The sequence below is a fragment of the Notamacropus eugenii genome, chromosome 2, assembly GCF_028372415.1.
Source record: "Notamacropus eugenii isolate mMacEug1 chromosome 2, mMacEug1.pri_v2, whole genome shotgun sequence".
Classification (NCBI taxonomy): Eukaryota; Metazoa; Chordata; class Mammalia; order Diprotodontia; family Macropodidae; genus Notamacropus; species Notamacropus eugenii.
In genome coordinates, this window is record NC_092873.1 from 381,864,458 (window position 1) to 381,882,416 (window position 17,959).

A 17,959-nucleotide genomic window follows, 5' to 3' on the forward strand; every position below is an offset into this window, starting at 1 on the left:
GGTCCTCCACTTACACAGCCACCCAACTCTGCTCATCGGGAACCCAGCAACTGCCTTCCTAGCACCAGCCCCTCTAACCCCCACTAGGGAACTCACTCACTGAACAGGATCATTCCGCCTCCCCACCTCACCTCGGACAGACCACCACTAACCCATCCTGCATCCCTAGCACCGGTACCACCTAGATGCCCCAAGTCCACTTCCCGACCTTACCTCACCTCGCCCGTTCCGTCCCGGACCCGCTTCTGGTCCAGACCCCCTCATCGACTGCAGTGAACTAATTCACTGACTACCACCAATCCACCTCGGCACCTCAACTCGGACAGACAAACACTAATTCGTCCCGAACCTCAAGCACGTGTGGCCACTGCAACCTCAAACCCTCCACTCTGCCCCCTAGCGCCTCCCCTCCACCCCTGCTCCTCGCCTCCCACCCCCAGCCCTTCCAGGACTGGCGTGCCACCGGCCCAGCTCGGGTTCCTCTCAACTCCAGGACTGAACTCAGTCACTGAAAAAAAAATAAAGACAGAGAGAGAGAGGACTTCTCCAGGGCTCCCGGGAGTCTCCAGGGTCCCAGACTCCACGCTGCGAACTCAAGGGCAGGGCGCCCGCGACCTGGGAAACCCCTCCGCCTGCCACGGGTGTCCCAGTCCCCGGACCCGGCCCCCTGTGTGACGGTGGGCGGGTGAGATGGGAGGGAAAGGAAAAGCCTCCAGCCCTCGGTGCACCAACCAAGAAGTAACCAGGCCCGACCTTGCCTAGCTCCCGAGAGTCGGTGAGTGTGGGGTGACTTCTCCTGGACAAGCTCTCGCAGCCCAGGCTTCGGACCGGTCCCCAGGAGCTGCGAGGGCGGCCGGGGCGGCTTCCCCCGGGCTGGGCCGGCTACGGCCGCTGTCTCCCGGCACGGTGCTGGTCCTCCGGGCTTGTGTGTCGCGTGTTCCCCCCGCCCCCCGAAGCGGACGGGAAAGTGGCGTCCCTGTGGTCTCACCGGCTGGTGTGCAGCAATTCGCCTGGGCAGCGCACGTCGCACTGAGCAACAGTGACTTTGTGCAGTTCAGTCAGGTGAAAAAAATATGGAAGTGTGGGTGAGGCACAGTGATGCTTATTACTTCCCCCTCAGCTGTATGACGACAGAGAGAGGGAGAGGGAGAGGGAAAGAGAGGGAGGGAGAGAGAGAGAGAGACAGAGATACAGAGACAGAGAGAGAGACAGAGACACACAGACCGAGAGACACTGACAGACAGAGAGACCGAGAGAGACAGAGACAGACAGACACTGACAGAGAGACAGACAGAGACAGACAGACAGAGACAGACAGAGAGACAGACAGTGAGAGACAGAGGGAGAGACAGAGAGCGAGACAGAGACACAGAGAGACACAGACCGAGAGACACTGACAGAGAGACAGACAGAGAGACCGAGAGAGACAGAGACTGACAGAGAGACAGACAGAGACAGACAGAGGGAGAGACAGAGAGCGAGACAGACAGAGAGAGAGACGGAGAGACAGGGAGAGACGGAGAGAGAGCGACGGAGAGAGAAACAGACAGAGAGAGAAACAGACAGAGACAGAGACAGAAACAGAGAGAGACAGAGACAGAAAGACAGAGAGAACGACAGAGACAGAGAGATAGAGAGAGACAGAGAGAGAGGGAGGCAGAGAGAGAGAATAAAGACATGATCTGATATTCTAATGTTCCTCAACTCCCACATTCTGGTTGGATTTTGACAGTGATTGAACAGTGGAGTTATTATATAATCAAGTTATTTACAAACATTTATGGCACTATGTGCCAGGCAGTGTGCTACAATGAAATTTAAATGGTCTCTATCAATAAGAAGTTTCTGTTCTGTCGTGTGAGACAAAATGTTTTGTGTGCTCAGTATGCATATGCAAAGGACACACATCCACTGTAACATAGTTTTGGTAGGGAAAGCTCTAGTGGGTGGAAGGGTGGTAGATAATGTAGAAGGTAACATTTAAGCAGACTCTTGAAGGATACTAGGGATTCAAGGGGTTGAAGAGAGAGAGTGCTCCAGGGATGGAGAATAGACATTGTAATGTCATGGGGACTTGTGGAATATTGTGCATGAGCAGCACTAAGAATGTTGTGTAAACTGGACTCCAGAGTATGTATGGGGGGTGGGGATGTATAAGGAAGCTGGAAAGATAGGTTGAGATGAGGTTGTGAAGGGCTTTAAATGCTGAATGAAGGAGTTTATACTGAATTCTAGATATAAGAGGGAGCCTAATGGAGTTTATGGAGTAGAGGGCTTGAGAGCAGCTAGGGGGTGCAGTGGATGGAGCCCTGACCTTGAGTCAGGAAGACTCTTCTTCCTGAGTTTGAATCTGCCTTCAGACAGTTACTAGCTGAGTGACCCTGGGCAAGTCACTTTACCCTCTTTGCCTCAGTTTCCTCATCTGTCAGATGAGCTGGAGAAGGAAATAGCAAACCACTCCAGTGTCTTTGCCAAGAAATCCCCAATTGGAATCATGAAGAGTTGGACATGACTGAATATGACTGAAGAACCACAACAAGGGCAGACCTGGGGTTTAGGAAAGAACACTTTGACAAGTGTAGAAGACAGACTGGAGTGATGAGAGGTTGGACACAGGGAGACCAATTAGAAAACTACTAAAGTCCAGACAAGAGGTGATAATGGTCTGAACTAGAGGAATGGTGGTGTAATTGGAGAAAAGAGGGGGAGATGTGGTAGAAATATGACAAGATTTGGCAAATTATTGAATACTTTTGATGAGGGAGAGTAAAAGTGGAGAATGACATCCAGATTGCCACATGGGTGAGTAGAATGGTGATGGTACTCTTGACAGTAATAGAAAATAGAAAAAGGGTGGATTTGGGGGGAAAGATAATGAGTTCTATTTTGGACATGTTGAGCTTGAGGTCCTTATGATACATCCAGTTTGAAATGCCCAATGAGCAACTAAGGATGTGGGAGTGAAGGTCAAGAGAGAGGTAAAATACAGATTTCTACATCCAGGCAGCATCTTCATAGAGATGATGAAATCCACTGGAGTTGATAAGATCAGTTAGTGAGAGAGAGTAGTCAGAACAGAGGGCCCTGCACAGAGCCTTGGGGACACCACACCTATAGTAGCATATATGGAGGATGACATCAGTCACAAAGGAGATGGAGGAAAGGTCTGACAGATTGGAAGAGCACCAAGAGACAAGTGTCACAAAAATGCAGAGAAGTGTTTGCCTTTTCTTTGTATTGCTAGTAATTAGCAAAGCTCCTGACAAGTGGTGAGTGCTTAGTAAATGCTTGTTCACTTGAATAGAGAAGAATATCCAGAAGGAAAGGGCATTCAGGTCTAATGCATCAGACAGGTCAGGGAGTATGAGGAAGGATAAGAAGCCTTCAGGCTGGTCAACTAAGAAATCACTAGTGACATTGGGAGAGTGGTTCAGTTAAGTGATGGGGTCAGAAGGCTGATCACAAAGGATTGAGAAGTGAGTGAGAGTAGAACAAATGGAGGCAAGGAGAATAGAAAACTTTTCCTAGACATTTGTCTTAGAGAGGGAGAAGAGACAGAGGATGATAACTAGAAGGGATGTTAGTGTTTAGTGTGAATTTAAGGATGAAGGACAGTGGTGAATATTTGTAGGCATCAGGAACAAACACTCCCTGGAGAGAGATTGGAGAAGATGGGGTGGGGGTGGACAGTGTCGATATCACACATAGACTGATGTTAGGAATGAGAGTGGTCATGTTCTGTCACCAGTTTCATGAATATAATCTGTGTCCCTTCTGCTGGATTAGAGACTCAAATGTTACAACAGGGTATATATTGTCCTTTGGTGGGATGAGAAGAAGCCACCTGATATGTTTATGGAGAACACTCACTAAATAATTTAATTCCGTATTTGTATCTTGATATTCTGCCTATGCTCTCTTTTCCTGATTTTGACCCCTTAGACAACAGGCTTATCTCTACACTCTCTTCAGTTCCTTCTTGCTATCTATGGTTACACCTGACCAAATCCTCACCCTGGATTACTCCCACCTGTCTTATCTCCTTCATTCCTCCTCATGTGCTGCTGAGGAGAGCTGGAGGAAGTCACAAAGCCAAGCTCATTGGGGCTACTACAAATTTACTACTGCATTAAATCCATACTTTTACTCCTCCCTCATCAATTCTTTTTATCTGCCCCTCACCATGGTGGGTGTTCAGATCTCCTCTTGGTTTGAACCTTTCACTGCTGACATCTGGTGACAGACAATAGTGTAAAGAAAGAGGCTTCTACCTTTTTTCCTATGAGGACAAAATAGAACCCTGTGAAAATAGGCCTCAGTTCTTTCCTTGCCTAGGTATTTGTTCTTTCTTCCTAGGTGAAGGGATTAGAGGTGACAATCTTGTGGGTTTCCATACATAAGGAGAGTGAGGCATTTGGGAATTTGGTAGTTGAGTCAATGCTAGTCTTACAGCTGGCAATAAGGAGCAACCTTCAGAATCTCTATAACCCAGCCAGCAGTAGATGAATCTGGATGTGAACTTGGTTGGATCAATGCAGTTTCCAAATTGTTCTGTGTCAGTCCAGTCTTCCCAGAGACTAATGATGGGGAGAGTGTGTCACAAAAGTGTGTGGGGGAAATATTTATACTTTTTTCTTGCTATATCTTCAAAGTAAATATCCTTCAGTTAAAAGCTAATTAATGTTAAGTGGTGAAAAGATAATGAGGCATCGACCTACTAGCGTTAACAGTGTGAGGGGAAAGAAAACCTGTGGGGTCCTTGCACATAGAAGCCCATGCATTCATAGCCCTAATCCTTGAGGGATACCTTCTAGAACCCTGAGGAGTTGATGTCGCTAGACTGGCTATGGTAGAGAGATCCAAGCAGCTACTCTGTATATGAACATATAAGATATATACTGTAGAAATGAAAGGTAATTTCAGAAGATAGATCTAGAAGTAGTGAGTGTGTATATTCAGGTGTCATTTAATCTGAGATCTGGAGGTCAGAAAAAGCCAGGAGGTGCAGGTGAAGAGGGAAAGCCTTGCAGGCATGGGAGACCACCTGAAATAGAACCAAATCAGGAGGGAGTTTTGTGGGCAAAGAACAACAAGGCCAATGGCTCTGGATCATAGAGTACTCAGGAGAGTAAAGCACAAGAAGGCTAGAAAGAGTTGTGAAGGTCTTTAAATGCCCAAGAGAGAAACTGATGTGTAACTTTGGTGGTCATAAAAAACCACTGCAGTGTAGGGAGTAGGGGGTTAGCCTAGTCAGACTTGCACTTTAGGAAAATCACTTTGGCCACTGGGTGGAGGAAGTACTAGAGTGATGAGTAATCAGAAAGACAAGGCTGAGAGAAGGCTCTGGCCATGGTTTAGGCATGATGTCATGTCATGAAGTCCTGCATATAAGGTGGTATCTGTGTGAGGGACAAAGGGGGGACTATATGAGACTGAGCAAAGAAAAATGCTTTTTTAGGTCATAAATGTAGAGGAAGCACATAGGTCCTTTAGTCTATTCCCCTCATTTTAGGAAATAGGACTAGAAAGGTTGTAACATGCCTAAGGTCACATAAGTAGTAAATAGCCCTGCTAGGATCTGAATTCGGGTCCCTTGATACCAAATCCGATATTTTTTCCTCTCTCCAATGTGGCTTTATCATGATTCTTCCCAGAGAAAGTAAAAGAATCTATCCAAAAGAGATTTATTGAACATTAGTCATATTCATGTCACTATGCTAGGTGCTGTGTGAGATACAAGGATGAAGATAAGATTTCTAACTTTAGAAAGCTTCCACAGTATATAAGAGACACAGAAATGACTGTACTGCAATGTAATTTGTAATGCATTTGTAGGCTTTATATGTACTCAGCTGGGTCCTTATCCAGTCCCCTCTTACACTGACAAGTTGGGTCCCTCAGAGTAAAGCTGGCTGTATCTTTCCTCATTGTACTTGGCTTATGCCTGAAGAGGCTATTGGGCTGTCTTCTTTAGAATGACTTCTCATGAGCCCCCACCAGTGTGCTTCTCACTATGAATATTAGTTGGTATTAATTAGTCTTCCAGCCTCAATTAGTTTTTAGAAAACAGTTTTTATTAAGGTAGGTAGTATGATAAGAACAGTTGGTACAGACATATCCCCAAATATCTTTGGAGGGCTCTCCTACAAATACAAACTGAGTTCAGGGGAAAGTAGTTTCAAGTTTAGAGAGCACATGCAACAAAGAGGTAACTCACAGCTCCTGGAAATATTTATGCTATAGTCCTCAAGATGGTCCTTTTAGGTATGTGGGGTGTGTGTGTGTGTGTGTGTGTGTGTGTGTGTGTGTGTGTGTGTGTGTATGGTTTTTTTCCTTCTTCTTCTTTGCTTTTTAAAGAATTTGCATGGAGATGGAAAGTAATGAGAAGATGGGAAGTGTAAAATCCTTGACCTTTAAAGGATCTGATCAAGGAGGAAGGTATACCTAGGCTGAGGCTAAGGTTGCCCCCCCCCCCCAAGCAATTCCTCCCCAGAAATGATTCTCTGTTTTCTTTGTTGCTAGACACTTTAATTCTTGATTCCAACTAGCTCTGCTCTGTTATATAGGTCCCAGAGGATGTGACCAAATGCCACCATCAATCCATACAGACTTTCCATCTCCCCTAAGGAGGTACCTAGTCCTTGTTCAACCCTAGTGGATAATTAGGATCTGTTCTCATCTGATAATTATAACAGGGCTTAGCATCTTCACACTATTTTGAATGACATAGGATGGTTTGATTGATTTGCTGTCCCTCCCTCCCCGCAATTACCCCTGCCATCACTGAGTAGCAAGGCAGTAAGGGTAGCTAGGTAGCACAGTGGAGAGAGTGTCACACGAAATCAGGAAGATTCATCTTTCTGAGTTCAAATCCAGCCTCAGACACTAGCTATGACCCTGAGCAAGGAATTTAACCCTTTTCATCTCAGATCCTCTTCTATAAAATGAGCTGGCAAAGGAAAAGGCAAATCACTCCAGTATCTTTTCCAAGAAATCCCCAAATGGAGTCACAGAGACTCTGATAGGACCATGACTGAAAACCAACCCCAACAGTAGTAACAAAAAAGGGCAGTGCCTGTTATAGGTTGTCAGAGTTAACATCCAGAGAGGAATGTGCAAAGCACTGTGGTGGGTACGTGGTAATTTAGGAATATAGATAATATAGGTTTCCTGCCACCTTGGTGCTAGTAGCTTAATAATGGAACTCAAAGATGAATGGAATGATGGGAGATGGATGGAATGATGCAATCATTATCTAGACATAAAATATAATTTGGTGACTTGGGCCCTGTGACACAAAGACAGTAGGGAAGTCTTGTATACAATAGAAGGTTTGTGTCTCTCTAGAATGGGGGTAGGGAACCTGTGGTCTCCAGGCCACATGTGGCCCTCAAGGTCCTCAAGTGTGGCCCTTAGATGAATCCATATTTTACAGAAGGGCATTTACACAGATTCTACTCCATCTACTTTCTTTTGGAAGACTATTCTCCAGATTCCCTCTTTCTTACACCTTTTTTTTGAAAAATTATTTATTTATTCTTAGTTTTCAACATTTATTTCCACAAGCTTTTGAATTTTGAATTTTCTTCCCCACCCTTTCTTTCCCCCTCCCCAAGAGAGTGTGCAATCTGATATACTTACACATTCATATTAAACATATTTTCACTTTAGTCATGATGTAAAGAAGAATTAGAACTAATGAGAGGAACCATGAGGAAGATGAAATAAAAAAATAGAACAAAAGAAGAGAAGAGAAAATAGTGTGCTTCTCTCTGTATTCAGACTTCAAAGTTCTTTCTCGGGATGTGGATAGCATTTTCCATTGTTAGTCTTTTGGAGTTGTCTTAGATCCTTGCATGGCTGAGAAGGGCTAAGTCTGTCAAGGTCAGTTATGGCACAATGTGGCTGTTACTGTATACAGCGTTCTCCTGGTTCTGCTCATTTCGCTCTGCGTCAGTTCACATAGGTCTCTCCAGGTTTTTCTGCAGTTCCCCTATTCATCATTTCTCATCGCACAATAGTATTGCATTCCATTCATATACCACAACTTGTTCAGCCATTTCCCAATTCATGGGCATCCCCTCAATTTCCAATTCTTTGCCACCACAAAAAGAACTGCTATAAATATCTTTGTATATGTGAGTCTTTGATCTCTTTGGCATACAGACCTAGAAGTGGTATTGCTGGGTCAAAGGTTAAGCACACTTTTATAGCCCTTTGTGTATAGTTCCCAATGGCTCTCCAGGAATGGTTGGATCAAAATAACTAGTACATTTGATGACAAAAAATGTAAAGAAAAAGAAGAATCAGCATAACTGATCAATACATAGAAAAAAATCTGACAGTATGTAAAATGTACAACATCTGTGGACCTCCTGTGTCTGCACAGGGGCGAGGTGGGGGTGTCTTCTCCTCTTTCTTTTCAGGCCAGGTTTGTTCTTTGTAATTTTGCTACATTCACTTTTGATTTTTCTTTTTTGATTTTGTTTGCATTGATTTTTCATAGACTGTTTTCTTTTATATTTCTAATACAGCATTTCAGAAATATCAAAGAAGTTTCATGTATTGTTTCCTCTGCTCTGTTTACTTCACACTAGATCAATTCTTGTAGATCTTTCTATGACTCTCTGTATTCCTCACGTTTCTTACAACACAATGATATTCTAATAAATGTATGTATCATAATTTGTTCCACCATTTTAACTGTGTCTGACTCTTTGATACTGAAGTGGTTTGCCATTTCCTTCTCATTTTACAGATGAGGAAATTGAGACAAAAGGATTAAATGACTTGACCAGAGCCATACAGCTAGTAAGTGTCTGAGGCCAAATTTGAACTGAGGAAGCTAAGTCTTCCTAATTCCGCACCTGGCACTCTATCCAATGTGCCACCTAGCTATCTGTTAACAGCAGCAGCAGCAGCATCAGCAGCAAGAACCACCACCATAATTTGGCACCATAATTATGTTTAATTTGACCGATATAGGTTATATAATAGACTATGTCAGATTGCTTCCTGTCTTGGGAATGCATGAGGGGAGGGAGAAAAAAATTGGGAACTCAAAAATGTTATAAAAGTGAATGTTGAAAACTTTCTTTACATATAATTGGGAAACATAAAATACTATTAAGTGGGGGAGGAAAAAAAAGAGAATGTAGTTCATAACAATGAGTAGGCCTGGTAATTAGCCCCAGACAATGAGCTGCTTGGTACAATCAAGATGCATGCCAAGGCTAGGCACCAAGTACACACTTCCTATTTTTTTATGGTCTTTCTACCTTAAAAAATGGTATTTATTTATTTATTAACAGTAAAGAATATTGTACACAAAACTGAGAAACTCTATTACATACAGTTTATCTGTCTTTTTAAGTACATATGTAACATTTTCAACAAGTGACTTTCAAAAGCATCCTGCTTGTGTGCTTGTCCCTCTTGCTTGTCCCTCTTTCTTGCGTCAAACAAAACAAAACAAAATCTTGCAATGACCTTTTGTTTTTAATTTCGTTTCTTCCTCTTTTTTTGTTTTTCTTTCTTTCTTTCCTCCCTCCCCTCCTTTCCACCTCCCTTCCTCTCTCCCTCTCCCCTCTCTCTCTTCTCCTCCCTCCCCCTCTCCCTTCTCCTCCCTCCCCCCTCCCACCCTTCCTCCCTCCTTCCTCCCTTCCTTCCTCCCTTCCTTCCTTCCTTCCTTCCTTCCTTCCTTCCTTCCTTCCTTCCTTCCTTCCTTCCTTCCTTCCTTCCTTCCCTCTTTCCTTCTTTCTTTCTTTCCCTCTTTCCTTCTTTCTTTCCCTCTTTCCTTCTTTCTTCCTTTGTTCCTTCCTTTCTCTCTCTCTCTCTTCCTTCCTTCCTTCCTTCCTTCCTTTCTTTCTTTCATTCTTTCTTTCTTTCTTTCTTCCTGTCTTTCTGTCTTGGTATGGCATACCACATCTACCTTGCCCCTCACTCACACCCCCCTTCTCTTTCACTTAAAGAAAAAAAAAAGGCAAATTAGAACCCTTGTAATACAAAAGCACACTCAAATAAAAGAGATTCCCACATTGGCTATGACCACAAAAGTATTTATTACTTTTTTCCCCATAACCCCTCCAAGAATTATCATTTTCTGACTTTAAAAAACTCTTTATAAAAATCAAGTAGTAAAATAATTTCTATAAATATCAAGGAGAGGTTTTTCATGAAATGGTGAGTTCCTGATATGTATAGATTGTTTTTCTTGTTATGCATAAAATTAAATTCAAAATATAATTTTAAAAACTGTCCTTCTCCCTCCCTCCTTCTCCTTCCATCTATCCTTTTCTTCCTCTTTCTTTACCTTCCTTCCTTCCTTCCTTCCTTCCTTCCTTCCTTCCTTCCTTCCTTCCTTTCCTCCTTCCTATTCTATCCTTAGATTTCCTCTCCTTTAAAATAAAACCTTTCTAAAAATATAGTTGAGGAAAACAAATTTACAGAATGATTATAACTGAAAATGTGTGTCTTATTTTCAAATTGATTCCATCACCCATTATGCTTGACCATCAGTCCTCTGGAACTGTGTTTGGTTGTTGCATTGAGCAGAGTTTTTAAGTCTTGCAAAGTTGTTTTTCTTCACAGTGCTGTGACTGTAGAAATTGTTCCCCGTATCAGTTTAAACTGTTCTCTTCGTCATTTCTCATTCCATGATAGTATTTCATTACACCCATATTGCATAATGTTTTCCACCATTCCCCAGTTGATAAGCATCCACTTAATTTCCAGGCCATTGACATCATAAAATGAACTACAGACCTAGTAGAGGCATTACTTGGTCAAAGCTTCTATGCAGTTCAAGGACTTTTAGGGCATAGCTCCAAATGACTTTCCAGAAAGACTAAACCAGATTCATCCATAGTACACTAATTTGTCTCTTTTCCCATAGTCCCTCCAGTATTTGTTATTTTCCTTGTTTGGCAATCCTTCCAATCTGATGGTTGGGGGGGTGGTACCTTAGAGTTGCTTTAATTCTAACTTCTCAAATTATTAGCGATTTGGGAAATCTTTTCATATGGCCATTGATAGTTAGGATTTCTGCCTCTGGACATTACCTATATGTGTTCTTTGATCATTTATGAGCTAGAGATGGATTCTTATTTTTATAAATTTGCATCATCCCCCATATATGTTAGAAATGCTGTCTTTATCAGAGAGAGAACATGATGTAAAGATTTTCCCCAGCTGCTTGCTTCCCTTCTAATTTCATCTGCATGGTTTTTGTTTGTTCAAAAAAGTAAAATTTTCCGTATTAAAAAATGTCCTTTTTACTGTTTCTGGTCTGGTCAGGAATTCTTCCTTTATCCATAGTTGTAAAAGCCATGTTCACAAGTTCTCCTCTGATTTGTGTATAATGTGACCCGTAATGTCTACGTCCCTTATAAATTTTGTGTTTACCTTTTTATATTGTCTATTTATTTTGCCTATTTATCGTGTTTGTCTAATTTATATTGTCTATACCTACCTTCTACCATACTTCTTTCCAGTTTTCCTAGAACGTTTTTTCTAATAGTAAGTCCTTACCTAGTACCTGGAACCCTTGAGTTTATCAAACACTATGCTGCTGTTCCTTTCTGTAAATTATGTACTTAATCTGTTGCACTGATTGACCTCCCCATTTTTTAAGCAGTACGACACCATTTTGATGATTATTCCTTTACAGTATAGTGTGAGATCTAAGGCCTCCTTCCTTTCAACTTTCTCTCATTTTTACCGTTGATATTCTGACTTTTGGTTCTTCCAGGTCAGAGGTACCAAACACAAAGAGAAATGGGGCCACTAAACTCTGTATCAGAATCACAGTGTTCACTTAGAAAACAGCATATTAACATTATCTATGTTCTATATTATTTTTATTTACCCAGGAGGGTTGCTGGCTCCATGTGTAACACCTGCTTGAGAGGAATTTTGGTATTACTATTTTCTCTAACTTTACAAAACAATTATTTTGTTGAGTGGTACAACCCTGAAAAATTAGTCACTATTATCACTTATTCTACTGCCATGGTCTTTCCATGGATGATTCTTATTTCTCCACTTATTTAAGTGTCTTTATTTCTCTAAAGAGTGTTTTGAACTACCTGCTTTCTAGAAGCAGGAAAGAATAGCTTTAACAAGGACTCTAAGGACCCAGAAAAGGAAGAAATCCAACAATCTGATGTTCTACTGCTTCTGTCTTCATCAAAGTCAGGACAGACCTGGTGGGATAGTTTATCCATGACTGTGAGAAGTGGCATGGTACCATGTGAAGACAACTGTATGTTTGGCAGAAAACCTAGGCGGGAATCCTGGTTCCACCACTTAAAGTTGTGTGAACATTGCAAGGTTTCTGGGCTTCTGTCAAAAATGGAATCTGACCAAGTGGGTTAGTGCATGCTTATGACTCCTGCTAGTGAGGGAGCTGAGCTAGTGGATTGCTTGAGTTCAGGAGTTCTAAAGTACAATAGGTTAAGGTGATCTGTTTGTGGGTTGTTGTGGGTTGTCCTTTGTTCTCAAAAAGGACCATGACATCAGAGAATGATGACCTAACTTGCAACTGAAATGGATTTGAGCGAGGGAGGGTTGTGCAAAGTCACCAGCCTCACTTTCTTCTCTAGAGCCATCTTTCCAGATATAGATCAGGATGGCTGAAGATGGCCCAACATGCAGTGGGGGCCTTGGCATTTTTAAGCTAAGGTATTTCTGTGGTTTCACTTTGAGTGAGGCAATGCCCATTCAGTGAATAGGCCTGTTTAAGATGTGAATCAAGGAATGGCCCCTTTAATAAAAAAAAAATCAAACTATGAGGGGAAGACCCTTATGGGGTATCATGCCTTTACCTGAGGATGTTCTACCCAGAGGAATACAAATTCTGATGGCTGTAACCTACCGAGGTAACCTGGAGTTCACTGGTTAGATTTTTTTCGTTCTTAAAGACCATTTTTTGGCATATAGTAAGAACTTAATAAAAAAATTTGTTTCATTCATTCCCAATCCTACTATGTATGACTTGTTCTGAGGCCCTTTTGTGGTGTGTACCTGACAACAATGACTATTTAACAATTTGATGATGCATTTTTAAAACAACTACTTAAAAATTTAGAAAACGATTAAGTGTATGAGAATGGTCATACGGAGCAACCTGAGAAATTCAAACATTACTCCAAAATATACCCATTGATGTTATTAACAAAAAATTAGCTATCATTAATACAACACTTTAAAAGTTTGCACAGCACTTTGCATATATGATCTCATTTAGAGAGACATCATGCCAACCCCATAGGGGCAAATTTATGGGCATTATTGTGATAATTTGGTAGGGGAAGAAACTGAGACTCACAGAGGTTAAGGTGGTATAGGTGGGGGTTGGGAATTTCAGTCCAGGTTTTCCCAACTCCAAGTCTCTCTTTTATTCACTATTCCAAGATGCGTTTTGCTTCTTTACACACAGACAAGAGCCTGTTGTTGGTGGAATGGAAAATAGCAGGGGTGACAAATAAGAAATCAGCTCTGAAGTGGAAGGACATTGAAAGCCAAATAGCAAAGTAAGGGAGTAGGTAGTAAGCCTACTAGGAAAAACAGAGTCTGGAAAGAGTGTAAAGGTTTAAAAAGCAAGTGTGAAGGAAAAGAGACATTTCCATCAGAGGCCAAAGAAAATGTGGAATAATCGCTGCATTGGAGATCAAGAAGTCTATAGCTGTAGGTAGGATATCTTCTGCATCTGAAGTCTGTGGAGGTCACTGAGGCCCAGAAGGAAAGCATTTGGGGAAGTGGAGGAAGTAAGCCCATCTGGAGTACAGTGGATAAACCTCACCCTGGGGAAACCATCTTCCAAGTGAAATCACCTCTGCCTGGTTAGTCTGGCACTAACATGATAGGCCCTGGGAGTGGAGAGCCACCAGGTTGACTAAGGAGGGTCAAACCAATCCACATCAGAAAAATGGAGTAGGTTAATGCTCCCATGCTGCTCAGTATGGCATCTGCCCCATGAGTAGCTGCTGCATTTCCAACCAAAAAAGATAGGGAGACTCATTAAAGGAAAAAAAATCAAATCTAGTTTAGGTGGTTTCTAAGGTCACCGTACCAGTTTGGAGTTCAATGGAAAGAGTACTAGTTCTGGAGTCAGAGGTTATTGTTGTCATTTAGTTGTTTCAATTGTGTCAGACCTTTCATGACCCATTTTGGATTTTTCTTGGCAAAGATCCTGGACTGGTTTGCCATTTCCTTCTCTACCTCATTTTACAGAAGTGGAAACTGAGGATAAAAAGATTAAGTGAGTAGCCCAAGGTCATACAGCTCACATAAATGTCTGGGGACTGATTTGAACTCAGAAAGAGTTCAGTCAGAGGCCAAGCCCTTAGGTTCAAATTCTCTCATAAATACTATGTGTGTCCTTAAGCAATTCACTTGAGGTCCACAGACCTCATTTTCCTCTGCTGACAAATGAGGGACAGAGTCACTATATTCTCTGAGGTACTTTCTGGTTCTGATGAGGAACTCTAAGTCTGTGAACCTATGAATCTAAAGTGGGGCTGCTGGTGGGACTAGTTACATGAGCAAAGGCCACAGACACAGGCAGGCACTGAATGAGGTAATAAAGAAAATTAGAGGGTTTTTCTTTTTACTACCACTACTACTACTACTACTACTACTACTACTACTACTACTACTACTACTACTACTACTACTATTACTACTACCACCAATTGAGCTGTAGATAAATGTCATTGACTATAGTGTGGCTGGATCGTCCTAGTAGATACAGAAGGTGGTGACCCATGAGGGAGGTCAGTGGATTGTCAGTAGTTTCCATCTTGCCCTTTAATATGCAGCACCTGTGAATACCATCCATGCCACCCCCAGACTTATACAGAGTGATCCAAAGTGGGCTACCTGAACTTTAGGGGACATTATTGGACCCTATTCACTCAAGATCACCAGCCCCTTTGAGGAATCCATTTTTTCTAGCCATGTAAAAACACAGTCAGTTCAAAGCAAACGCATTTAACGAACGAGTTAGGTCGACAGCCCATGGAAGGGTTCATTTTGGAGCAGGCTCTGTGCAAAGTGCTTGAGATATAAATTACAATATTAATGAGAACAATAGCTAATCTTTAGTAATGCTTTAAGATTTGCAAAGTGGTTTATGAATATTATCACATCTTCACAGGAATACAAGATAGTCCCAAAGAACTCATGATGAAAAATGCTACGTGCCTCCAGAGAAAGACTGATGTTGTATGAATGCAGACTGAAGCATACTATTTTTGCACTTTCTTTTCTTCTTTTTTTTTTTCTGGTTCAAGTTTTCTTCCACAAAATGACTAGTATGGAAATACATTTTACTTGATCACATATGTATAACCTATATCAGAGGGCTGACTTTCTCAGATAGCATTTGGAACTCTAAATTTAAAAAAACCAAAGGTTAAAAATTCCTTTCTACATGTAATTAAGGGGAAAATATTATTACCAAACGCAAGGAAGTATTTTCTCATTTTCTCCAAATCTGGGAGGTAGGCGCTATAATTCATTCCATTTTACAGATGAGGAAACAGGCAAAATGAGGCTAAGTGACTTGCCCAGGGTCACACAGCTATTAGGTGTTAAGGCAGAATCTGAAATGAGGTCTTTGGGATTCTATCTTGGTATTCACATTGTCCTCAGGGAAATTACATGTAAATGGCAGAAGACAAGACATGAAGAAGAATTGGAATGGGGTAAATAAAGGAAGTGCTATATGGATCCTGGTGTAGAGCTGGTCAGAAATGGCCTGGAACTCAGATTCTAGATAAGAAAGAGGGAAACCTCATTCATCTGGGATCAGTACTGAGAGAACAGACTTCTGGTAGGAGAGGTGGGAATGAGGATAATGAGCAGAATGCCATCCAAGAAATCAGGAAAATCCCTGGGAGCCTGCAGCAGAGATGGCCACCAGCATTGGCCATCAGTGGGAAGCATGGACACTTATGGAGAAGCACATATGAGGAGGACCTCTGTGCTCAGGCTTCCAACAGTGCAGGGGAGAGGTCTTTGGTCCATGTTGTTGACCTGGTGCTGTCTGGGCTGCTCTCACTGCTCTCCTGTGGTGTACAGACTTGGGCCAGCATTCCTCCTTCATTGTCCTGTGTGCTTGTAGCTGGCAAGGCTCTACTGGACGGAAAGTTCTATATAAATGACCTTCATATTCTGTCAAGCCTTTAATCAAAAATTGTACACTTATCAGAAAACCATATCCATTTCTTTAAAAGATCTCAAAGGTGCTGCTAAGGTGGCCTTTTCTTTTTGCATTTTTACCAGCAGTTGTTCTTTGGGATCTGGGCTCTCATCTGCTTTCAGCTCCAGGCTCAAGCTGGAATCTTCAGCTGAGCTGCTCCCTCCTTCTCATAGGAGGAGGATTGGATTCTGCCACTATTGCTTTCAGCTTACAACCAAGAGACATTTTGCCTTTGACCCCAGCCCAGCTCTTTTAAAAGGTAAGAGGGCCTTCAGATACCTAATGATGATAGTAGAGGAACAAACTCTAGAGGATTTTCCCCAATAAGGTGGAATCCATCTGTTTCTCCAGCCTTGGCTAGAATGAGCATTTGGTATCCAGAAGAAGATTTCTTTACCCAGGTGCCAGTCACTTTGTAACTGAATTATCCTTTATACCCAACTACTTCAGACTTGATTGTGCACTCCTCTTCTGACTTCCTGGTCACCAGGGTAAGGTCTGTAACAGAGGCCTCTCTTACTTAGGATGAGAATTTCTTGGATCTTGCTGCTTACTTCCTGATGGTTCAAGTGTCTGTATTGTTGTCCAGGCAGAGGACAACCTTCCAGAAAACAGTCAAGACATCTCAGCACTAGGGCACCCTCAGCTTTTTAAGCCCCAAACTTGTGGAAATGAGTTAGAACATGAAAAGTCAAAGGAATAAAACCAAGTCTAAGAGGCCAGATCCTTTTGTTCTCTCTGCCTACCCCTGACAGGCCTCATTTGTGCCTTTGTTATCTATATCTATATCTACAAATGGCAAACAAGGAGCTATCTTATCCATGTGTCCCAGTCTGTGTTTCTTGATCTGAAGGGAAGCGAATCTGGACAAGTTCACATCCTTCCTCTAGTCTTCTCTCCTCCTCTGGTTCAGTTCTTATTGTATGTTCCTTCTTCTGCAGATGCCTGGAGATGAGAAGAGAGGTGTCACAGAACAGTCTGGTCACATCCCTCCCATAAAGCTAGGCTGATGAGAACAGGTAGGGCACAGGGCCCATTTCCTCCCTCCCTTCTTCACAAAGTAAAACCAGTGCCATTCTGTGCCCAAGTCTCATTGTCCCAGCAGAGTCATAATCTCTCCTGTCTTCAAATTACCTCTTCTTCAAATTGTTAAGGCACTTCTTATATATTTCTGGATGTTGGAAACGTATCAGAAGTATGGATGCAAAAAACAGGACCACAAGGAGAGCAGCGCCTAACCCAATCCATGGTTTCATGTCAGACTTTGTACTCACAGACCCTGAAACAATAAGTCAAGATCATTCAGCATCAATCTGTTACTGAGAAGGGGGATAGACGCTTGGAAAGGAAATATGTGAAGTAAAAGATAGTAGGAAGGAGAAGGGAATAGGAAAGTAGACTAACAGAGACTCTGTTCCTTATAGAACTTTTTGACATTTGGGCAAACAAGGAGGAAAGGGGATGGGGATATGGAAAAAGGGTGATAAGGAGAGAAAAGGACCTACATGATTTGAACAGAAGGCAGAGATACAGAAATGACAGGATAAACTATGACTAAAACATGACAATAGGCAGTACCTGGAGAATCTTTCTCCTGGAGCATCAGTCATTACTAAGTTCCTTGAATTCTCCTCCATTTCCCCCCAGAAAGTCTTCCTTCTCCCCAAGTGTGCACCCATCCTCTTCTTCTAGGACACCTCCTTACCCCCTACATCACATCTCCTCTCTCTCTGATCAGAATAGACACACCCAGGA

The 17,959-nt window shown here is 42.3% G+C and overlaps 2 long non-coding RNA genes across 10 annotated transcripts in view; one reads left to right on the forward strand and one right to left on the reverse strand.

Annotated features, from left to right (window-relative positions):
• The window catches only part of LOC140528962 (uncharacterized), a 145,647-nt gene that overhangs the window by 103,739 nt on the left and 23,949 nt on the right, over positions 1 to 17,959 (forward strand). For 2 of the 6 annotated variants that reach the window (XR_011975359.1, XR_011975360.1), the window contains exon 4: positions 1 to 17,223. The exons of the other annotated variants lie outside the window; for them this stretch is intronic. This is a non-coding gene — a long non-coding RNA (uncharacterized lncRNA). The remainder of the gene's footprint in view (positions 17,224 to 17,959) is intronic. 6 annotated transcript variants of the gene reach the window in all.
• The window catches only part of LOC140528964 (uncharacterized), a 7,189-nt gene continuing 4,341 nt past the window's right edge, over positions 15,112 to 17,959 (reverse strand). For all 4 annotated transcript variants that reach the window (XR_011975371.1, XR_011975369.1, XR_011975370.1 and 1 more), the window contains exons 5-6: positions 17,339 to 17,483; positions 15,112 to 17,149 (exon numbers count right to left, since the gene is read on the reverse strand). This is a non-coding gene — a long non-coding RNA (uncharacterized lncRNA). The remainder of the gene's footprint in view (positions 17,150 to 17,338; positions 17,484 to 17,959) is intronic.